We start from the raw sequence: 21,267 nt of genomic DNA on the forward strand, positions 1-21,267 counted from the left end.
ACCCCCCACCTAAACACGCTGTTCAACCTCTGCCTCTCCACAGGCTACGTGCCCATAGAATGGCGCACAGCAATGGTTATTCCGCTCCACAAAGGAGGAGCCACAACTGACCCTGGTAACTATTGCCCCATAAGCCTGACTAGCCTGGTCTGCAAGGCTATGAAGTGCATCATCATGGAACTCATTAACAAAGACATTGGGAACCTCCAAACACTTGACCCAACCCAGTTCATCTTTGTTAAGGGCAGATCATGCCTACTAAACCTGGTTGACTTCTTCGAGACAGTTACCAAGGCCATAGACGAGGGAAAGGTGGTTCACACAGCCTACCTTGATCTCGCCAAGGCGTTCAACACCATTCCTCACTCGGGTATTATAGAAAAACTCACCAGCCTGAACATAAACTCCTACATCACACGATTGGTTGCCAAATGGCTTACAGACAGAACTCACACGGTAAGAATAGCAGGCTCCAGGTCTGACTCTAAACCAGTCACAAGTGGTGTCCCGCAAGGCTCAGTTCTGGGACCCCCTACTGTTTGGCATATATTTCTCAGAAGTACAGGCAAACACAGGAGGACTATGGCTAACCAAGTTCGCCGATGACTGCAAACTGGGAGCTACAACTGACTCTCTGGCTGACACGGACATCCTCCAAAAAGGCCTTACTGAGACAGACACCTGGTGTGAAAGTCATGGCCTCAAGCTAAATGCCAAAAAATGCATAGTCATCCCGTTTGGGAAAAACAAAACACCCACGAATTACCATATAGGCGGCAGCCCCCTTAATACAAAAGAGGTAATAAGAGATCTGGGGACCCAGGTAGATAGCAACCTCTCCTTTGGCAATCATATTGCCAAAGTAGTTAGGAAATCCTTCTATGTGGCCCATCTAATTACTAAGGGGTTCGCATCTAGAAATAAAGAGGTTATAGTGCCCCTCTACTCGTCACTCATCAGACCCATCATAGAGTACAATGCCCCATTTGGGATGTACCTCACAAGACACTTCCAACAGCTGGAAAGACCACAAAAGCACCTCATCAAGAGGATTACTGGCCTCAAACATATATCCTACGCAGCCTGACTGAAAAAACTCCGGCTGTACTCAGTGGCATATCGCTTACTCAGAGGTGATCTCTGCCTGACTTACAAAGCCATGTCCCACTCAGAATTGATGGACATGCTCCACCTAAAGAAATCCAAGTCACTGCGAGCCACGAGCTCTAGTGAGCTAAACCTCGCCACAACAATAAATAGAACATGCTGGAGGGATAGATTCCTGTCACAGAGACTCCCCATGCTTTGGAACAAAATTCCTAACTACATTAGGCAGAGCCCCTCACTAACACTCTTCAAGAGAAGCCTTGATGAGTGGATGGGTAACAGAAAGTACACCCCTGGGATCACTTCATTGGCTCTGCTTGACAGAGGCTCAGTTAATTAATCAATGGGCGACCATTACACTCTGGCTAGGCTTATAAATGCCCTCGGGCAGATAGCCTAGTACCTACCTATGAACCTATGAGCCTAAGAATTCCTGAAAAGGGGTAAGTAAATCTATACTACCCTTGTGCAATAGGCCTTTAGTTTATTGGGCAGGGGTCTGTTACTTTTTGCATACCAAAATGTAATCCATTCTACTAGCCAGCTGGATAGGGTGACCTTAACACTTTTTGGCCAGTTCTGTGTGGAGCAAAAGGAAAAAAGTTGGCTATCTTTCTGAGTATCATTGGTTCTGTCTACATAAACTCTGGGCTGTCTATGAACTTCAAGACAATTCAGTCTATATTCTTAATTACTAGAGAACTGGGGGATGGAAAACGTAGACTGACAGATTGGTTTAGGTTTAAATCCACAGCTACTTTTGGCATAGAGGCAGGATTAGTACATACACATACTCTGTCCTTATGAAAGACTATATAGGGGGAATGAAATTTTAAGGCATGTAGTTCAGAGAGCTTTGTGGCAGAAGAAACAACCACTAAAAACAAGACATTCCAGGCCAGGAACTTAAACTTTACTTTAACCACAGGTTCAAATGTTGATTCAGCTAACTGTTTTAATGCAAACTTTACAGGTTCCCTAAAGGCAGGATGTCAACAATACTCATAGGTTCATAGATTACTATTAGGCTAATAACCTTGGGGGCCATTTTAAGCCTAGCCAATTACCCAATCAAACCTTGCACTTTGTGTCTGTAAGGTAAACATATTAACCCTTATACCAACTTCATACAACTGTCACCTCATAGCAAAACGTTGTCCCGTTCGATTCTGAGCTGTGTGGAGGCATACGTGAATGGGGCGTGCCTTCGTTGAAGGTTGTGCGTCAGGGCTGGTAACCCGGTACGTAAAAATCCACTACCAATCATTAGCGGACCGGAGTTCTGCTGTGGCGACCCCTAACTGGGAAAAGCCGAAAGAAAGAAATAAACAAACCAACTTCATACAACTCCTTTGGACAACTCCTCTTAAGAACTTTGCACACTTTCATGGCTGTAAAGGAGTCTTAGTTTAAACCCTGAAACCTAGAAATGCCATGAAGTGAACCTTTATGTATGAAGCACTAGAACCATTATCAAACATCTCAGGAACTGAAGAACTACAGTATCAACCTCCTTCTTATAAGACTGGAAAAAACATATCCATTTTACTTTTCAGACCACCCTAGAAGTGACTCTTTGGGTTGCTGCAAGAATGTCGACTACCCTGGATGTGTATGCTGGCTCCCTGGCCAATAATGCAACAGGAGAAACCATGCAGTCAGTTTGAGAGTGAACATGAGGGTAAGGCTTGCCAGATAGGCAATTTAATAGGCCTTTGTAAGGCCTGAGGAGAAGGGTCTTCTCCAGAAAGGTCACAAAATTGAAAATCATGGCTGATGGGTCATAAACTGGGTTATGTGAATGATCTTGGCCTTGCTCAGTTTGGCTTTCTCCAGAAATTTCTCAACTAATTACAATGCAGGAAAGACCTACAGCAGACTTTGGAGCCACTGATGGACTGCAACATCCTAGGGGGTCCCCCCTGAGGATGTTTTTTAAGAAAATAATCTGCTGCACTTGGCATTGATTTGGGATGTAAACAAGTCACAGCACGACTCACCAAAGTAGCAAAATATCATGTTGGCCATCGACTGACTGATGAGCTTGTCTACAACAGAGTTGACCTGTCTTAGTATGTGCACAGCTATGAGAAAACAATGAGATGACACGGTCCATTTCAATAACCTCATGGCCTATCAATACAGGGGATATGAACAGGTGCTTCTCACTTTGTTTATGAATCCACATCACTACCGTGTTATCTGAGTAGGTGGTAATTGCACCATAGGGTAGGAGATTTGGGTAACAGATTCTAAACAGATTGCAGTGAAAAAAGGTCTGCCCTCATCTCCATGATACTGATGTGCTAGGAGGCTTCTTGGTCTGATAATGTCCCTTGAGCCATCTGTCCTAAACAATGGCTCACCCAGTAGCCCTGAGACAGGTTATGTGTGGATAACAAAAAGCAAATTTTCTAATGGCATGCCTGAGAAATACAAACAGGTTTAGACTTAGGATCTGCCATATGGAACCACTGTACAATTAAGGTCCATCGAAGAACCCACATATGGTAGGATAAACAATCAAGGCTGCCATAAACTCCAACATGCTAAGGCAAATGGCAGCTGTAGCAACTGGGTAAAATAATAAAGTTTGCATGGCTAGTCGGAATGAAAAGATTCTGTCCAAGGTTCATTGGGATCGGACAGTGTGAAAACTTGGGACTTGTGATAGCTTCAGCTGGGACTCTGAGTGTTTACTCATAACCCCAAGGATACCAACAGCTGCAGCCTGTATCCCAGTGCTGGAATTAATGACTCACTGGTGAAGGCAGGTAGCAGCTACCAGTCTTAAGCAGAGAAGCACTCTAATCTTGCACGGTCTTGACTGAGCTGGCACTGCAGTCATAGATTTGGTTGATACCCTGCGGTTTGTGGTGCGACCAAACAGAAGGGCTCTGAATGGATAACTAATGGCTCACACTCAGAAGCACAGAAATTTCTTGGATGCCCTGGCTATTTTGATGTAAAGACAGGCATCCTGGAGGTTAAATGAGCTAATCCAGTTGTCTTCCTGTAGACATGGAAGAACTAGCTATACAATGAATATTCAGAATTTGTTTTTCTGCATGTCCTGTCCGGACCACTTAAATCTAAGGTGGGCCTGAGTTCTTTTGCATTTTCTAGCATTAAAAAGAACCTTGAATAAATCCTGAACTCTTTCTGTTCTTGTGGGGTCTTTTGGATGGCACTTATCTGTAAAAGATTTGCAACAACAACTTTGGCTGCTGCTTGCTGATGGGGTGAAACACTGGGAAGAGTAGGAGAAAGCGGCCTAAGGAGGTGAAATGAATGTGATTTTATAGCCTCTGAATATGACCTACCTTAGCCATCTGTCCTGCATGATGGAATGCCACAGTTGAAGATGGAGGAAGATATGACATTCAACTGTCTCCAGATGAGAGCATCTTCACAGGTATTCTATGGCTGACAGTGTGGGAGCGGGGGCTATGAATTCCCTGCTTCAGTGGCCTCTTCTGCCTCTGGGATAGCATCCATTCAAGAAACTTCCACATCTATGGAAATTTCTGTCTGATTGTTGCTCATACAGTTGCTATGTTGGGCTTTTGGAACAAAAGGTTTCGTGCAATATTTTCATTCCTGGAAAAGTTCTTTTGTTGAGTGAAGAACTTAAGGCCCACAGCAGTGAGTGTCTTTCCCTTCTGCTTTTTCTTCTCTAGCTTGTCTTTCACTTGGGGTCCAACAACGACAACCAATTACATGGAGCATTACTGCAGAATGCTTTAAAGTTGTCCACAAAATTGCAATGCTTAAGCCAGGCAGCATATTGCTATGCAAGATCCAGACACTCATGCTTTTCTATTAGTCATATTATGACTCAGTGTCATGAAGAATATAGGCACATTAGCTGTTGCTGCAACCTGTAGCTCCAGCTTCTTTTTGTGGCCACTATGAAGCAACTTTTTCAGCTTATCTAGTGTATGTACTAGGAGGTTACACAGAAAATGGCTCATGTGAGTGAGGTAATTCAATGTTTAAATGACAGATTTGCTTGAAGTATAAATATATTTCCTAAATCAATCCAGAACCTGGGAATCCTTACCTAGAGATGGACCTCAGAACTCTCTTCTAAAAGCTCTTTCTTAAGGGCTGTTGCCACCAATATGGAGTCAACCAAGAGAAAAGATCTCTCATTTAAGCCTGTCTGTCATTTTGCATGGAGGGTGGAAGAGCTTATCCATTAGGGAGAGGTTTCACCTTGTCCAGTACTATCTTATACCAATGCCACCATTTTGTGAGCAGGATGGACCACCCAAGATGTAGGCAAGGTAGAATAGAAAGCCTCCTGTAATGTGTCTTCTTGGGATCAACTGGACATAACCCCTCTCCAGAAATTCTAATATTTCCCAAACCTGAGGTTATTAGAGGTGGACTGGGGCAAAGGCTTCCTATCGTCTGGATCAGCGTATGGGTAATGGGGTCTATCAGGAAGTCTAAATGCCTCCTTTTTTCATTTTTTCTTCCTCAGGAGACTCAAAAGGGCTTTAACTGAAAGTGTGGGCTAGGTTTCGGACTCAGACAACCAAGACAAAAAAGCAGCTTTCCATCCCTCTTCCCTTCTGCAATGAGGAAAGAAGGACCATGACAGCCAACTAAGAGATTACCTAGTGTGGAGCCAAAGTGGATGCAGATTCCTGGGGGATCAATTATCATAAAGGGTTGTATCTGTACCATCTTCTGCCCCTTACTTGCTGCCATAACGACATATGTTACCAACGATACTAGTTTTCAGGCTGGTGTTAAGGCTCATGATATTAACATTGACTCTGGCGGGGGGGTTGGGTCCCTGCAGCAACACTGACAACAGTGTCAAGGGAGGTATCAGAGCCAAAAGCCAAGAGTTCAAATGTTGAAATGGATGACACTAAGAAGAGCACAAAGGAAGTCAGTGAAATGATCAGTGCTAAGCCACCAATATCTAGGACCAGGAACCCAGTGACCCCTTAGTGCTAAAAGGCTTGGCATCAAGACCATCAGCATGAATGGGAGCATCGATGTCAAAAGAAGGACCCACATCAACATCAATGTTGATGTCTGCAGAAAAACTTTTGTCTCCAAAACACAGTGCTGAAACAGGAAAGGAGCAGTAAACAAAGCAGGGGTCTTTCTCTAGCCACCTTTGATACAAACAAGGAAAAGAGGATGGACATCTCAATTTTGTCATCTTGTCCCGACCTAGGCAGACAGAGAGGTTACAGAAAGATCCAGCCAACACAGGAAAGCACCCTTTTTGGAGGAGAAAAGTACAGTTTTGTACCTACCATAAATGTAGATGTTCGAGGATCCACATTGCTGCAGTCCTAACTATTGGGTAGTCCGCTGTCCAGTCGGCCCGAATACCAAAGTATATGGCTGACGTCGGTCAGGGCGCATTAGACTGACGTCAGTACGTCAGGGTACTAATGCGCATGACCGACGTCATATCCTCAGTCTTTTCTTGCCCCAGATGTCAGAAGACCCTGAAAAGCTAAGGCCAAAACCAAAAATTCCAAACATACCTGCACCAGAAATATGTACAATATATACAAAATTACCAGAATATAACCTCACCTACACAACCACCCTTAAACACAGAGGGGAAGGAGGGAGGGTAAATTGGACTGCAGCAATGTGGATCCTCGAACATCTACATTTATGGTAGGTACAAAACTGTACTATGTTCTTCATTCCACATTGCTGCAGTCCTAACTATTGGGTAGAATCCCAAAGCAGAGGTAAGGGAGGCTGGCAAATCATAAGGAAGCAGGAACTGACAACATGCCTTGCAAAATAGCTGTGGCAAAACCAGCCCTAGACTTAGAGTAGAGAGGAAGGTGATAATGCTTAGAGAAAGTATGCACTGAACTCCAAGTAGCTGCCTCCAAAATATCCTTAGTGGCCACCCCTTAGAAATGCTGTAGAAGTGGCAGTAGCCCTAGTGGAATGAGGCCTAATTCCAGCTGGAATCTCCTTGCCATGATGGGAATAACAAAATGCAATGCAAAACCCAATCCATCTAGAAATAGTTTGTTTTGACACAGGCTTGCCCTGCGAACCCAAAGCAAAAGAAACAAACAACTGCTGAGACTGCCTAAAATCCTTAGTCCTGCTCAAATAATAACGCAATTGCCTGTGTACATCTAAAGTGTGCAAAATCTTTTCCCCTTTATTTTGGGGATCTGCATAAAAAGTAGGCAAATGAATAGTTTGGTTTAAAGCCACACTAGAAACCACCTTAGGCATAAAGGAAGGATTAGTACGTAAAGATACTCTATCCTTATGAAAATCAAAAGGCTCTACCGCCATAAGGGCCTGCAACTCAGAAACCCTTCTTGCAGAAGTAATGGCCAACAAAAAGCAGTCTTCCATGACAAATATTTCAATTCAGCAGTAGCCGAGGCTCAAAAGGTTGTAGAGTAAGTTTCTCCAACACAAAATTGAGATCCCAAGCAGGAGTAGGAGCTCTCGTGGGGGTCTTATATTCTTTGCCCCTCTAAGAAATTGCTTGAACAAAGGATGCGAAAACAATGGTGGGTCACAATCATAGTGAGCTGAAATTGCTGCAGCATGAATCTTAATGGAAGAGAAAGACAAACCTTTGTCCAATAACTCAGTAAGATATTGAAGAGCCACACTCAAATTAGGCTCAGAAATCTCCAAATTGTTTGCTGCACTCCAAAATAAGAATCTCTTCCATTTTTCTGACACTTTCCTTGTACTAGGTCTTCTGGCTTCCATAATCACATTTAAAACTTGTTGAGGAAGTTGAGACCTGCTGTCTTTCAAAACAGAATATGCCAGGCTGTTAGATGAAGAGATTGAAGCTTGACATTGAGCAGGTGACCGTCCTCTGAGACAACAGGTGTGGAATCAAGGGTAAAGGCCATGGAGGCTTCCTTACCAGACTCCTCAGTAATGGGTACCAGTGCTGCCGAGGCCAATCTGGAGCTATTAAAATCATCCTTGGCTTGTCTTGTCTGACCTTTAGAAGCACCTTTGGGAGAAGAGGCAGAGGTGGAAAAGCATACACATGAAGATTTTTCCAACTGAAAGAAAGAGCATCCACTTTCCAAGCTGTGTGATGAAACCTCTTTGTGCAAAACTTTGGCAGCTGGTGGTTTAGTGGAGAAGCGAACAGATCTATGTCTGGAGTTCCCCATGACACTGTCAATTTTTGAAATACATGAAGATCCAGTTTCCACTCGTGGGGATCCATGATTTGTCTGCTTAACACATCTGCTAAGGAGTTCTGTGCTCACGGCAGAAACCTTGCCTGAAGAGTTAGTTGCAAGCTGAGCGCAGTCTCCCATAAAATCATTGCTTGCCTGCACAATGGGTAAGAATGTGTCCCCCCTTGTTTGTTGATGTACCACATGACAGTTGTGTTGTCTGTTAGAATCAACACCTGCCCTGGAAGAAGTAACTCCTTGAAAGCCATTAATGCAAGCTGGACTGCTAACATCTCTTTCATGTTGATATGTAGATGCTGTAGTCTGGCAGGCCACTTGTCTTGTATCCACTTTCCATTTAGATGAGCTCCCCAAGCAATGTCTGAGGCATCTGTCGTTAGAATCTGACTCGCCTCTGGCCGGGTCACAGTGAGTCCCTTGTTTAGGTGACATTCCTGAGCCCACCACAAAAATTCCTTTTGAATGCAAGGTATTATTTGAATGACAGTGTCCAAATCCTGGCAGTGCTGTGTCCACACATTTTTGAGATACCATTGCAGCTTCCTCATATGCAGTTTGGCATTGGGAAGCACCAGAATACAAGATGCCATGAACCCTAAGGCTTGAAGGACTGTCCTTGCAGTCAGCCCGGACTGAAGAGATAGTTGATGGAAGTAACTGGAAAGATTCTTTTGTTTGTCCGGGGTTAAAAGGCCATCTGGGCTGCTGTATTCAGTCTCACACCCAGAAAGCACATGTCTTGAGAGGGTACTAGACTGGACTTTATTTCGTTCACAGAATACCCTAGGCATCTTAGCACTGCTATGACATAATCCAAATGCTGTAGAAGGTTTTCCTTTTCTTGAGCTAGAATCAGGCAGTCGTCCAAGTAAGGATAGATTTGAATTCCTTTTAGCCTGAAGTAAGCTATCACTGGAGCCAGAACCTTTGTGAATACTCTGGGCGCAGTGGATAAGCCAAAGGGCAATGCAGAGAACTGATAATGAGAATTTCCAGCTCGAAAACGCAGATACTTCCTGCAACTTAGTCTTATAGGCACATGAAGGTAAGCTTCCTTGAGATCTAAAGTTACCATCCAGTGATCCTTGCCCAGCAGAGGTAAAAGCTGTTGTAACGTCAACATTTTGAACTTGGGAATGTCCAGATAAGTGTTGAGGATAGATAAATCCAAAATTGGCCTCCACGTGTTCCCCTTCTTCGGTACTAGGAACAGGCGAGAATAAAATCCTAGGCCCCTTTCTGGCACAGGAACTGGCTGAATGGCCCCTATGTGGAGCAACAGAGAAATTTGCTTGTGAGCCTCTTGTCTTTGTAGAGGAGGAATGTCTGGCATGCCTTTGAAAGGAGGCATGGTATGGAAATAAAACCTGTAACCGTGGTGAATGATATCCAGAACCCATCTGTCTTGGGTAATTAAATCCCAATTTTCTTTGAAAAGAGACAGCCTTCCTCCCAAAGGTGCTGCCAGGCGAGAATGTACTGGCAGCTGAAAAGGCAGGTCATAGGGTCTGCTTACGAAAGGACTGACCCCTGCCCTCACCAGAAGTCTGAGCAGGGGAACTCCCTGTCCTAGGCCTAAAAGAACCTTGCGCTCTGCCCCTACCACGTCTAGACCTACCCCTAGACTGGGAATCATAAGCAGGATAAGTCCATCCCTTAGTAGGCCAATTTCTACTAAACTTCGGAGGCTGCACCTGCAAAAAATTCTTAACAGTTTGCATAGACTTAGCCTTGTCCTCCATTTTCTTTAAGACTGCTTCCACAGGCGAACCAAACAACACATCAGACTGCAAAGGAGCATCCAAAATCCTTGTTTTAACATGCTCAGCTAAATTCTGATCTCTCAACCAGGCATGCCTACGAAGAACAGAACCAGTGGCAGCCACCCTCGAGGAGGCCTGCACAGCATCAAAACCACATTGCAAGGAATGTTTACCCACCTGTTCAGACACATGAACTAAATCCTGCAACTCTTTACACTCAATACCTTCTGCCAGAGCATCCACCTTAGATTTCAATTGTGAAAGGAGATAATTCTGATATTTTCACATGTGAAACTGACAATTCAACGCCCTCATGGCTAAAGTGGAAGAAGTATACACTTTCTTTCCCCATCTATCCAAAGCCCTTGCCTCTTTATCAGGAGGAACAGGATTTTTAACAACAGAGGCCTTCACACCTTTAGGCCCCTGAGAGACAGTTTCGGGTCTGCCCTAGGACTCTTAAAAGATACTTATGAGCTTCAGGCACCCTATAGTACCTATCGGTTTAACTGGGGCAGGAGGCAAAGAATCAGGATTGAGGGAAGCCTCTGCAAAACATCTTCCACCACATTCAGAACAGGAGGTATAGCTAAAGGCCTATGCTGGGGTAAAACAAGAATTCCCTAAGCCTCTTCCTGGAATCAGAGAAATCTTGACCTTCCCATTTAAAATGCTCCCTCATGGAATGCAGAGTCTCTGAAAATGAAAAATCCTCAGGAGGAGAAGCTGAAGGAGTAGAATCATCCACATCAGAATCAGAATAAGGAGGATACTCCTGCAAGTCTTCAGCCGAAGACTCAGAAGCCTCGAACATTGCTCAAAACTCTCAAACTCAGGTTCCACCCTAGGCCTCTTATCAGGAGGGGGCATAGAACCTCTAATCATAGTAATCAAATCCTCTGCCATTTTAAGCATATGTTTCTTAGGCAAAGACCCTGAAGCAGTAGGAGAAACCCCCACTGAAGTTAAACTTGGCCTGCCTCTCAAAGAAGCCTTGGAAACAGAAGGGGAGGCTCTAACCACCTTAGGAAGAGGGAAGAACAGCCACCTGAGAAGCCCCCTCAGCCTGGCCTACTTCCTGCGAGGATACATCCTGTAACAGTAAAGTCTCTTGAGACTCCAAAGAAACACCTGGCAAAACCTCCGGCTCCACTGAGCCTTCTAAAGATCCAACGTCTGGGACTGTCGGTTCTTCCACTCTAGGCTTTGCTGCTTTGTCCTTGCGCTTTTTGGCCGAAGCGGGCGGAGCCTCCGACGGCATTTTATAATTACAACGCTTCCCAAAAACTAACCTGGCACAGTCTAACCTTCTCTTAATAGTGCGTTTGTTAAATCTAGCACAAGAGCGGCATCCAACAATGTCGTGCTCAGGCCCTAAACAAGGTATACACAAAGTATGGTAATCCCTATGAGGTATCTGTTTCCCACAAGAAATACAGTTATTCACTTTTTCTGACATCCAGTTAAATACTGAGGCAAGAAAAACAAAATATTCCCCAACGGGTACTTAGCCAACTTTGATTCGGTCTGAAACTCTGACTTCAGAAACTTTCAGAACGCCAACCTGCACTCGCAAAATTGCTTCTGCATCGGACCATGCGGCAAAAAAGACTGAGGATATGACGTCGGTCATGCGCATTAGTACCCTGACGTACTGACGTCAGTCTAATGCGCCCTGACCGACGTCAGCCATATACTTTGGTATTCCGGCCGACTGGACAGCGGACTACCCAATAGTTAGGACTGCAGCAATGTGGAATGAAGAACATCTACTCAACCTTCTCCTGGGAGCTGATTACTACGCAAAATGAGCTTAAACTGGGAAAATTTCAAGGTAGAAGTCTGCCCTGCATCAAGACTCAGTCCCTGGTGACTTGCAAGATGGCTGCACAATGATCAACAGACTGAATAAAACTTTCCCAGTGTTAAAAAAAACTCTAGAAAACAGCCAGTAAAAGCCATTCACTTAGGTAAAATTCAGTTACTAGTTAGTCACTACACTGCCTGGGTGTCAGCAAAGAAATCTGACAAAAGTAAGAGAAAATCAACTGTTCCAGTGGTGTAGAGCAATAAAGCCCTGACTATGACCCAGGCAACCCGAGCTCAATCAGCAGCTCAGGTGACTGATAGAGCAGCAGGGAAAGAGTGGGCATGCCTATCCTGGGTAAGGGAGATGATGTGGGTGTCTCCTGCGACAATCCCAGATGGAGACTGGGGACATCACTGGGAGGAGACATGGCCAAAAAAGGACAGGGGTGGAGAATGGACCTAGCAGAGCTGACACAGAACTGGGCAATATGCCTCAGTGTCCGTACTGCATGACTGGCCCTCGGATGTAACCACATTGCTGTGAGGGAGGGGGAGTGGGTAGGGTACATAAGAAAAAAAAACAGATGGATATGGACATGGCCAAGCTCCTGGGACACCCATAGGACCCACAACTGGCTCAATGGGCAGGAGTTCATTTAGTAAACCTGGCAAGGGCTTGCTGCACTGGGAGCCAGGTGATAACATGACAGAAAAGGGGCAAAAAAACAGAAAGTAATGGAAAATCAACTAGAAAAGAAAAAAAAAACGCTAGTGGGGAAGAATCGTGTATTTGTTTAACAAAAAGCAGTTTCAGAAAAATACATCAAATCCATCCAGCGGTGTTTAAAGGAAGTGAGAGACACTGAAGGTAAATATACAGTCAAATGACAAAAGGATGGAAAGAACAGAAAAATAGAAGAAGCTTTAACTAGCTATTCAGATGAGATGATAAAAATGTAGAAATCAGAGGTTGAAATGAAAGAAACACTGACTGAATATGACGCTTCTCAAGAAGAACAGTTTCAAAAAATAGCACAGCTAGAAGACAGAGCAAATAGAAACAAATTGAGATTTTCTGCTGTACCAGAGGAACCAGAAGGAACAGACTGCATTAACATTATGAGAGGACAAACAAGCAACTGAAAGTACACACTGAGTTTATGCTCCAAATTTGGCCATAAGAAAAAAACTAGATCAACAGTAGTAAATATGCAACCATATAAGTAGAACTGTAGCAGAAGGGTAAAGTATTATTAAATGGGACACCAGGGTGCTTGTGAAAAATGACTACTCACTGCACACAAGGCAGAAGAGAGGCTACTTTATCCCTGCTATCAGAAGATGTCAAGAGGCATGTGTATGATTCAAATTGCTATACCCAGCTGTCTTCAAAATATTTTTTCCAGATGAAGCAAAGGTATTTTTAGGTGCAGAACAGTCAAAGGAGGAAATAATTTTCTTTTTGCTTCTGAATTTTTTTATTGAAAGGAAAAATCTGGGAACATGTACAATGGATTCAAACATAGATCAAAAGCCACAGCTGCATATCAGATTAGCCTGCCAAACACTAGTGGGTTAATGTAAGTTGCATATTGGAAAAGGAAAGTTATGTACTTACTATAATGACAGATCCATGCCGTCTGCCTCCATCTGGTTCAACTTGTGGGTTATCGGATCCAACTTGGACCTGACACTTCAGATTTAGAATGCGCCAGGTTCCGCCTCCCTTACACACAATACCCCAATCCTCACCCTACTTCTCATATTGTGTTTGCCCAATGAAAAAAAGAAGTTGTGTCTTACCATAACATTCCACCTGAGTTATTGATTTTCTTCCAGTCACTACTGATGGGTTCAGTTCCGAGCCATTGGAACCGAGTCGGCATAATACCAAGCTCGCGTACACCAAACACTCTCAAGCTAAGTTGCTACCCACAATGTTCTTCTCCCGGTTACCTCAGATCGAGTTTGCATGCAACATATAGAAGAAACAGAAAGAAAGATGCCATCTCTGAGCAGAAACCTGAGAGCCTTTGGTGGGGGACGGTGAGAGGGTCTGATGACTGGAAGAAGATCAACAACTCAGATGGAACGTTATGGTAAGACATCACTTCTTTATCTGAAGTTGTTAATCTTCTTCCTATTCATCACTGATGGGACAGAATCCCAAGCTACTTGGAGAACCTGGGTGGCCCTTATGGAAGAACATTCCTGAGAAGCATTGAGCCGAAGGCCGCTCTTCCCCTGGAGACCAGATCCAGTTTGTAATACTTGATGAAGGTATGGGGTTTAGCCCAAATGGCTGCTGCACAGATGTCATCCATGGAAGCCCTGGAGTGGAACGCAACAGAAGCTGCGATAGCCCTAGTTGAATGAGCTTTGATTTGAGCAGGCTTAGATTCATTCGTAAGAGAATATGAAAAGGTAATGCAATCTCTGAGCCATTTTGACAAAGGAAAAAGAAGTTATGTCTTACCATAACGTTCCATCTGTATTGTTGATCCTCGTTCAGTCATTACGCATGGGTATCGGTTCCACTTCAAACTCTTGAGCTAAACTCTTAACCACAATCCCCATCTCCATGTTACCTCAGATTGAGTTTGCAAGTCAAAGAAGGTAGAGGCTACCTATGGTGAAATAACCCAAGAGAACCGGATGGTGAGATCCACTAGAAACCACAGGAGGGGAAAAGAGGGAGGTTCGTAATGACTGAACGAGGATCAAAAATACAGATGGAACGTTATGGTAAGTCCCCAGCTACCTCTATTCCTGGGAAGCTCTCATGGAAGGACATTCCTGAGCGTCATAGAACAGAAAGATGCTCTTCCCCTGGAGGCCAAATCCAATTTGTAATGATTGATGAAGGTATGAGGCGTAGCCCAAGTTGCAGCTGCACAGATGTCATGTAAAGAAGCTCTGGCATGGAAGGCAGCAGAAGTTGCCACCGACCTTGTTGAATGAGCTTTCATGGTAGTAGGCAATGAGATATTACACTGTTTATAAATAAAGGTCACACAGTCCTTCAACCATCTAGCTAATGTGACCTTAGCAACAGCAGATCCTAATGTAGGTCCAGAAAAGGCCAAAAATAACTGGCCAGATTTACGAAAGGGTTTAGTCCTGTTTAAGTAAAAATGGACTTGCCTGTGTATATCTAGGGTATGTAGGCAATACTCTCCTCTGTTTGAATAATTGGGAAAGAAAATTGGCAATTCAATGGCTTGATTAATGGACATTTCAGAGATCACTTTAGGCAGAAATGATGGATTAGTTCTCAAAGACACTGTATCTCTATGAACAATCAAGTATGGTTTCTTGATACATAAAGCTTGAAGTTCAGAAATACATCTGACAGAAGTAATAGCGACCACAAACAAGGTTTTCCATGACAAATACTTGAGGTCGCAAGAAGAGGCTGGTTCGAAAGGTGACATTGTCAGAGCTTGTAGAATTAATGATCAATCCCATGGTTGAATAGGTTCGCTAAAAGGTGGCTTCAGATGATTGACACCTTTTATGAAGGTCTTGCATAATTTATGGGACATAAGAGAGGAATCTTGGACACCTTCATGAAAATTAAAAATTGCAGCCAAATGAACTCTAATGGTAGAGGCCGATAGACCCGATTGAAAGAGGTCGGCCAGATAGTCAAGTATTATCGACACTGGTACTGAAAAGGGGTCTACTTGTTTATCTTTCAGCCAACAGGTAAATCTTTTCCACTTGTTCAGATAAGTAAGTCTAGTGGAAGACTTATGAGAAGCAATGAGAATACCACGTACTGGTAAAGAAAGATCATTCTGCCTGGCAATCAAGGGAATTGGAGTAGCCAATCCGTGAACTTCATGCTGTTCAAGTTGGGATGAATCAGGTTCTGTGGGTGTGAGATTAACTCTGGAGTTGGATGGAGAATCCATGGTCGATCTATTAGGTGAGGCCAAAGGAAGGGGAACCAAATCTGTCGGGGCCAATATGGTGCTATGAGGATCACCTTGCTCTTCAACCGATGGGCTTTCTTCAAAAACTGGGGAATGAGGGGAAAGGGTGGAAATGCGTAAAGAAGACCCGAGGGCCAATCGTGGACTAGAGTGTCCCTGGGTGAATGTCCCGGAGGGGGAAATCAGGGCGAAGTAGTTGCTGCATTTGTAGTTGGTCGGGGATGCAAAGAGGTCGCAGCAAGGATGGCCCCAGTGGTGGAAGATCTCCGCCGCTATCAAGAGATTCAGGGACCACTCGTGAGGTTGAAGAATGCACCTGCTGAGTCTGTCTGCTATCACGTTGGAACTCCCGGGAATGTGCATTGCTAGATGAAAACGGTTGGTAGCCATCGCCCATTGCCATATCCTCATGGCCTCTCGACAAAGGGGGTAAGATTTGGTTCCACCTTGCTTGCTGATGTACCAGACCACTGCCATGTTGTCTGATTGAATCGCAATTGTCCCAGGCGGCAGCAGGGGATGGAATGCTTGCAATGCCAGAAGCACGGCGCCCTCAGTTCTAGAACATTTATATGCAGATGAGCCTCCAGTTTGGACCAAGTGCCTTGGACTGTCTGTCCCTGACATAGCCCCCCTGCCCACCCCATCAGGGAGGTGTCCATGGTCCCTGTGGCCTTGGGTTGGTGGGGGGAGAAAGGGTGAGACCATTGTGAGAGATTGTGTGTCATCCACCAATTTAAATCCTGTTTGCACCTGTGGGTTACTCGAATCATGGCTGAAAGAGGATGCTGCAAAGGATACCATTGGGTGAGCAGTAGCCATTGTAGAAGCCTCATGTGAAACCTGGCCAGGGGAACAATGGTGATGGAGGCTGCCATGGAACCCAACAGCTGTGGAACAGAGTGAGACGTGGATTTTTCCTTTGAAAGGATTGGAATTAGTTGTTGCTTTATCCTTAGAATTCTGTGCTCTAGAATAGCAGCTCTGCAGTTTTTTGTGCCAAGATAACCCCTATGAATTCTGTTGACTGAGATGGGGGTGAGATTGGATTTCTGCCAGTTTATGGTTATGCCTAGCCTCTGAGCAGCGAGGAGAGAGTATGCTAGGGTTTTTTCCAGTAGATGTCTGGTGGGGGCGGAAATGAGCCAGTCGTCTAGGTATGGAAACACCTGGAATCCTTGAAGTCGCAAGTGAGCTGTAATAACTGCCATGCACTTTGTGAACACTCTGGGGGGTGTAGAGAGTTTGAAGGGCAGTACTCTGAACTGCTAGTGACTGGCTCCCGCATGGAAGCACAGAAATTGTCTTGATGGCCTGTCCACCTTTATGTGGTAGTATGCATCTTGAAGATCTATAGAGCACATCCAATCGTCTTTTTCCAAAAGTGGGAGGACAGACTGTATTGTGACCATCCGGAATTTTTGTACTCTCACAAACTTGTTCAATACACTGAGATCTAAAATTGGTCTCCAGTCCCCGGTTTTCTTTGGCACCAAAAATAGTCTTGAGTTGAATCCGGATCCTATCTGGTCTGGAGGGACTATTTGGATGACTCTCTTTCTTAGCAGCTTTTCTATCTCTAGTGCTGCTTCTTCCCTTTGACTGGGTGGAACATCGGGAAGATTTTTTGAAGGGATGGGACAAAGATCGAAGGGGATATGATAACCTCTGGTTATAATCCTTTGTACCCAGGAAACGGTGGTGATGGTTAGCCAGGCAGAAGGGTACAAGGAGAAACGCCCCCCCAACCACCTCCAGAGGAAAAGAGTTGGGCCGCTCTTCAGGAGCGCTGGTAGGATTGACCAGGGAAAGAATCCCTGGAACCCTGGTTACGTGGACCCCCTCTGCCCCAAAAGGAGCGTCTTCCCTGTGAGTTTCCCCCTCTGCCTCTGGGGGAGAACTCGGCCTGTGTGTCACAGAAAAGACCCTGAGATTTCTTGAACCATATTTTCCCACTCTTTTGGTTTCGGGAGAAAGCACGTTGAGGGGAAGAATAACAGACACCTACGGCAGAAAGGGTCTTACTGTCCTGTTCACATCTGGCCAGTGTACTTTTAACTTTGGGCCCAAACAACGAGGAGGCCTCCATGGGGGCATTAAGAAAAGAAGACTTAAAGGGTTCCGCGAAGTTGCACAAGCGCATCCAGGTGTGTCGTCTCAAAACCACAGCTGAACCCACTGCTCTAGCTGCTCCTTCTGATGCGCGAGATATCAGTCACATAGAAGAGTTAGATATAGATTCAATGGTGGCCAGGTGAGAGGCCACTTTTCACAGAACTCATCAGACATGGCATCAGCCAAGGTTTCAGAGAGCTAAGAAACCAAATCCCTTTGAAGCCTGGTAAAATGTGCCATATAATTCAGGGACCTGATAGCAATGGTCGCTGAAGCAAAGGTGCACTTCCCTATCCTGTCCAGGGTCTGGGACTCTTTGTTAGGCGGACGGACAGTCTGGCTTTCTTCTTCTGCCAGATCCTTTTTTGTTGTGGCTGCCACCACCAAAGCATCCACAGTAAGACCTTTGGACCAATGGGGGTCCGAAGAAAGAGGGAACAAGATCTTATCTGGCCTCCGGGGAATAGCTTTGATGGTATCAGGAGCCTTCCAAGCATGCTGCATGATGAGCTGGACAAGTTCATCAGCAGGTGGAGTAACCCAGGAGGTAGGGGGCCGGGCGAGAAAGGCCTGCAGGAATACAGATTCCTCAGAGGTCGGATTAGAGGACTGACAGTCACCTCTCTGTTTCAGGATTTTAAGGATATCACCAAAGGATACTTCAGAGGGTGACCAAGGGGATCCTTCCCCCTCATCGAAATCTGTGTCTTCGGTGACAGACTCCTCTGTGGAGTCCACGTGCTTCCTCTTACATGAACTTTTCCAGTGGACCTCCTCAGCGGGAGAAGCTGGAAAAGACAGCGGAAAAGGGGATTCCTGAGGGAATATGTCCTGCGGCCCATGCACCCGGTGTCCGCTAGATGTGACTTGTGAAACCAGTGTACCAGAGGAGGGCGGAGGTATACACAGTCCGGTATCGCCAGCAGCAGCGAAAGCCTTCTCCATCAGTTGGAAGTCTGGTCCACACGAAGAGGAGTGAATGTCTAGGACAGGGGTCACCCCTCCCCTAAGTGGCTCAGCCTGCCGACCCGGAGTCCCTGGATGGCTGTGGAGCAGCAAGCTATGAGTGTCACAGCTGACATCCTGGGTCATAGCAAAACTTTCCTGCCATGAAGGCAACTGCAGCTCCTTAGTGAGATCCATAAAGGGAACCGCAGAAGGGGAAGACTTTGCTATATCCATGGACTTCAAAGACAATGAGGGAGGAGAATAAGAAGGGATCTTTGGAGATGGGTGATCACCTCCCAAGGAAGGATAGTTCCTGAGGTGTGGGATACCTCTGGCCAAGAGTTCCTGGTCCACAAGACGCAACACATCACATTCAGAAAGGCTTCTAGTGGACCTCACGGAGACTGAGGGAGAAACAGGCCTGTCCACAGAAGAGGCAGACTCGGTGCCCATCTCATCTGATGGCACCGAGGACAACGGTGCCGAGAGAGACTGGACTACTGTTGTCTGCACCGAAGAAGTCATCAGTGCCGAGGTCATTGTCTGCACCGACACAGGGATCAGTGCCGAAGTGGTTGTTGGTGCGGAAGCTGGAACCGACAAAACTGGAGTCAACAATAAAGGTGTCGGTTCAGAGGAAGATCTCAGAGCCGATGTGGTCAAGGTCTGCGCCGACTGAACGGTAGGTGCCGATACAGTGGTAATGGTCTGAACCGAGGAGCCCCTCGGTGCCGATATATAGAAGGCTGCAGGACAAGACGGAGCCAAAATCACTAAAGGAGCCGAAGGCCTCGGTGCCGAAGGTCTAGGCACCGAAAGCTCTGGGGCTGACTGAGAGAGCTCCAGAGCTGAAACTTTAGCCTTTTTTTGTTTTTGGTTGGCGGGAGTCCCCAGCCGGGGACGAAGGCAAAGATTTAGCCTTAGTAGGAACATCCAAGGTTTTCTTATGGGCTCTAGGAGGGGTTGAGGCCTCTGACCCAGAAATAGCCTCTGAAAAGGGAGATTTTAGAAGTCCCTTCAGTATCAGCTTGTTTTTCCTGTCCAACAAGGTTCTCACAAATAGTACAGGGTGGGTCAACAGACAAATGGGAAGCTCCCAAACAATAAACACACAAAGAGTGTGCATAAGAAGTAGGCAGTTTGTGTCCACAATCAGAACACCACTTAAACCCCGAACTACCTTTCTTATCTGCCATGACAGCAAATTAATTAACAGAAAGGTACCAACAATAGTACAAGAGGGTACCAGAAGGTATGAGAGAAAAAGGAAAAAGGATTACCAACGATGGTAAAGAGAGAATACCTCGCGGTAAAAGTGGTAAAGAAAAAGGCAGAAAAACCCGAAGAAATTATGAATGCTAGATGCGACAGGGTAAGAGACAATAAAATATGAACTTTTCTGACAGAAAAGTAATCTGTTAAGCTATTAAACAACAACTGACTGTACTTAGCTCAAGAGAAGTAGCTTGACACGACCGAATGGCAACGCGGCAAATGAAATTTGAGGTAACAGGGAGAGGGGGATTGTCGGTAAGAGTTTAGCTCGAGAGTCTGAAGCTGATGCGAGCTTGGAAAATGGCTGGCTCAGAACCGATACCCATGCATAAGGAATGAACAAGGATTAACAATATCAGATCTTTAGATACAGCACATCCCATTCTAGGACCAGGAAAGGAAATGAAAAGTTGGTTCGACTTGCGAAAGGACTTAGTCCTGTCCAGGTAGAAATGTAGTTGTTTATGTACATCCAATGAATGAAGGGCAATATTCTCCCTTGTTTGAATAATTTGGGAAAAATACAGGGAGCTCAATGGACTGGTTAAAAGAGAAGTTGGAAACCACCTTGGGGAGAAAAGATGGATTAGTATGAAGGGATACTCTGTCCTTATGGAAGATAAGATACGGGCACTTGATGCATAAGGCTTGCAACTCAGATATCCGTCTGGCTGATGTGACACTCACCAACACCAAAGATTTCCATGACAGGAATTTCAGATTACATGTCGCAACTGGCTCAAAAAGGGTAGAGAGAGAGACTGGAGAACCCGGGAGAGATTCCATGCCTCCACAGACTGCCTGATAGGAGGTCTGCTATGGAAAATTCTCTTCAGAAAAGTCTTGCAAAGTCAGGTGGAAATAAGAGGGACCTCATCTGAACCATTATGAAAACTGGAAATAGCTGCTAAATGGACTCGAATGGTGGAAGCTGATGCCCCAGTCTCAAACAACTCAGAAAGATATTGAAGAATAGCAGCCATAAAAGTTGAAAAAAGATCTATCATCCGATTATGTGACCAGATAGTGAATCTCTTCCATTTGTCTCTGTAGAGTTTTATGGTGGATGGTTTATGGGAGGCTAGAATAATATCTCAGACAGATGAGGAGAGGGTTTCCTGC

General features: G+C 45.1%; 1 protein-coding gene across 1 annotated transcript in view; it reads right to left on the bottom strand.

Moving 5' to 3' along the window:
- The window catches only part of OBSCN (obscurin, cytoskeletal calmodulin and titin-interacting RhoGEF), a 4,979,884-nt gene that overhangs the window by 1,057,494 nt on the left and 3,901,123 nt on the right, over nucleotides 1-21,267 (bottom strand). The window lies entirely within an intron of this gene.

The sequence above is a fragment of the Protopterus annectens genome, chromosome 3.part0 (assembly GCF_019279795.1).
Source record: "Protopterus annectens isolate FY-2018-M chromosome 3.part0, PAN1.0, whole genome shotgun sequence".
Taxonomy (NCBI): Eukaryota; Metazoa; Chordata; order Ceratodontiformes; family Protopteridae; genus Protopterus; species Protopterus annectens.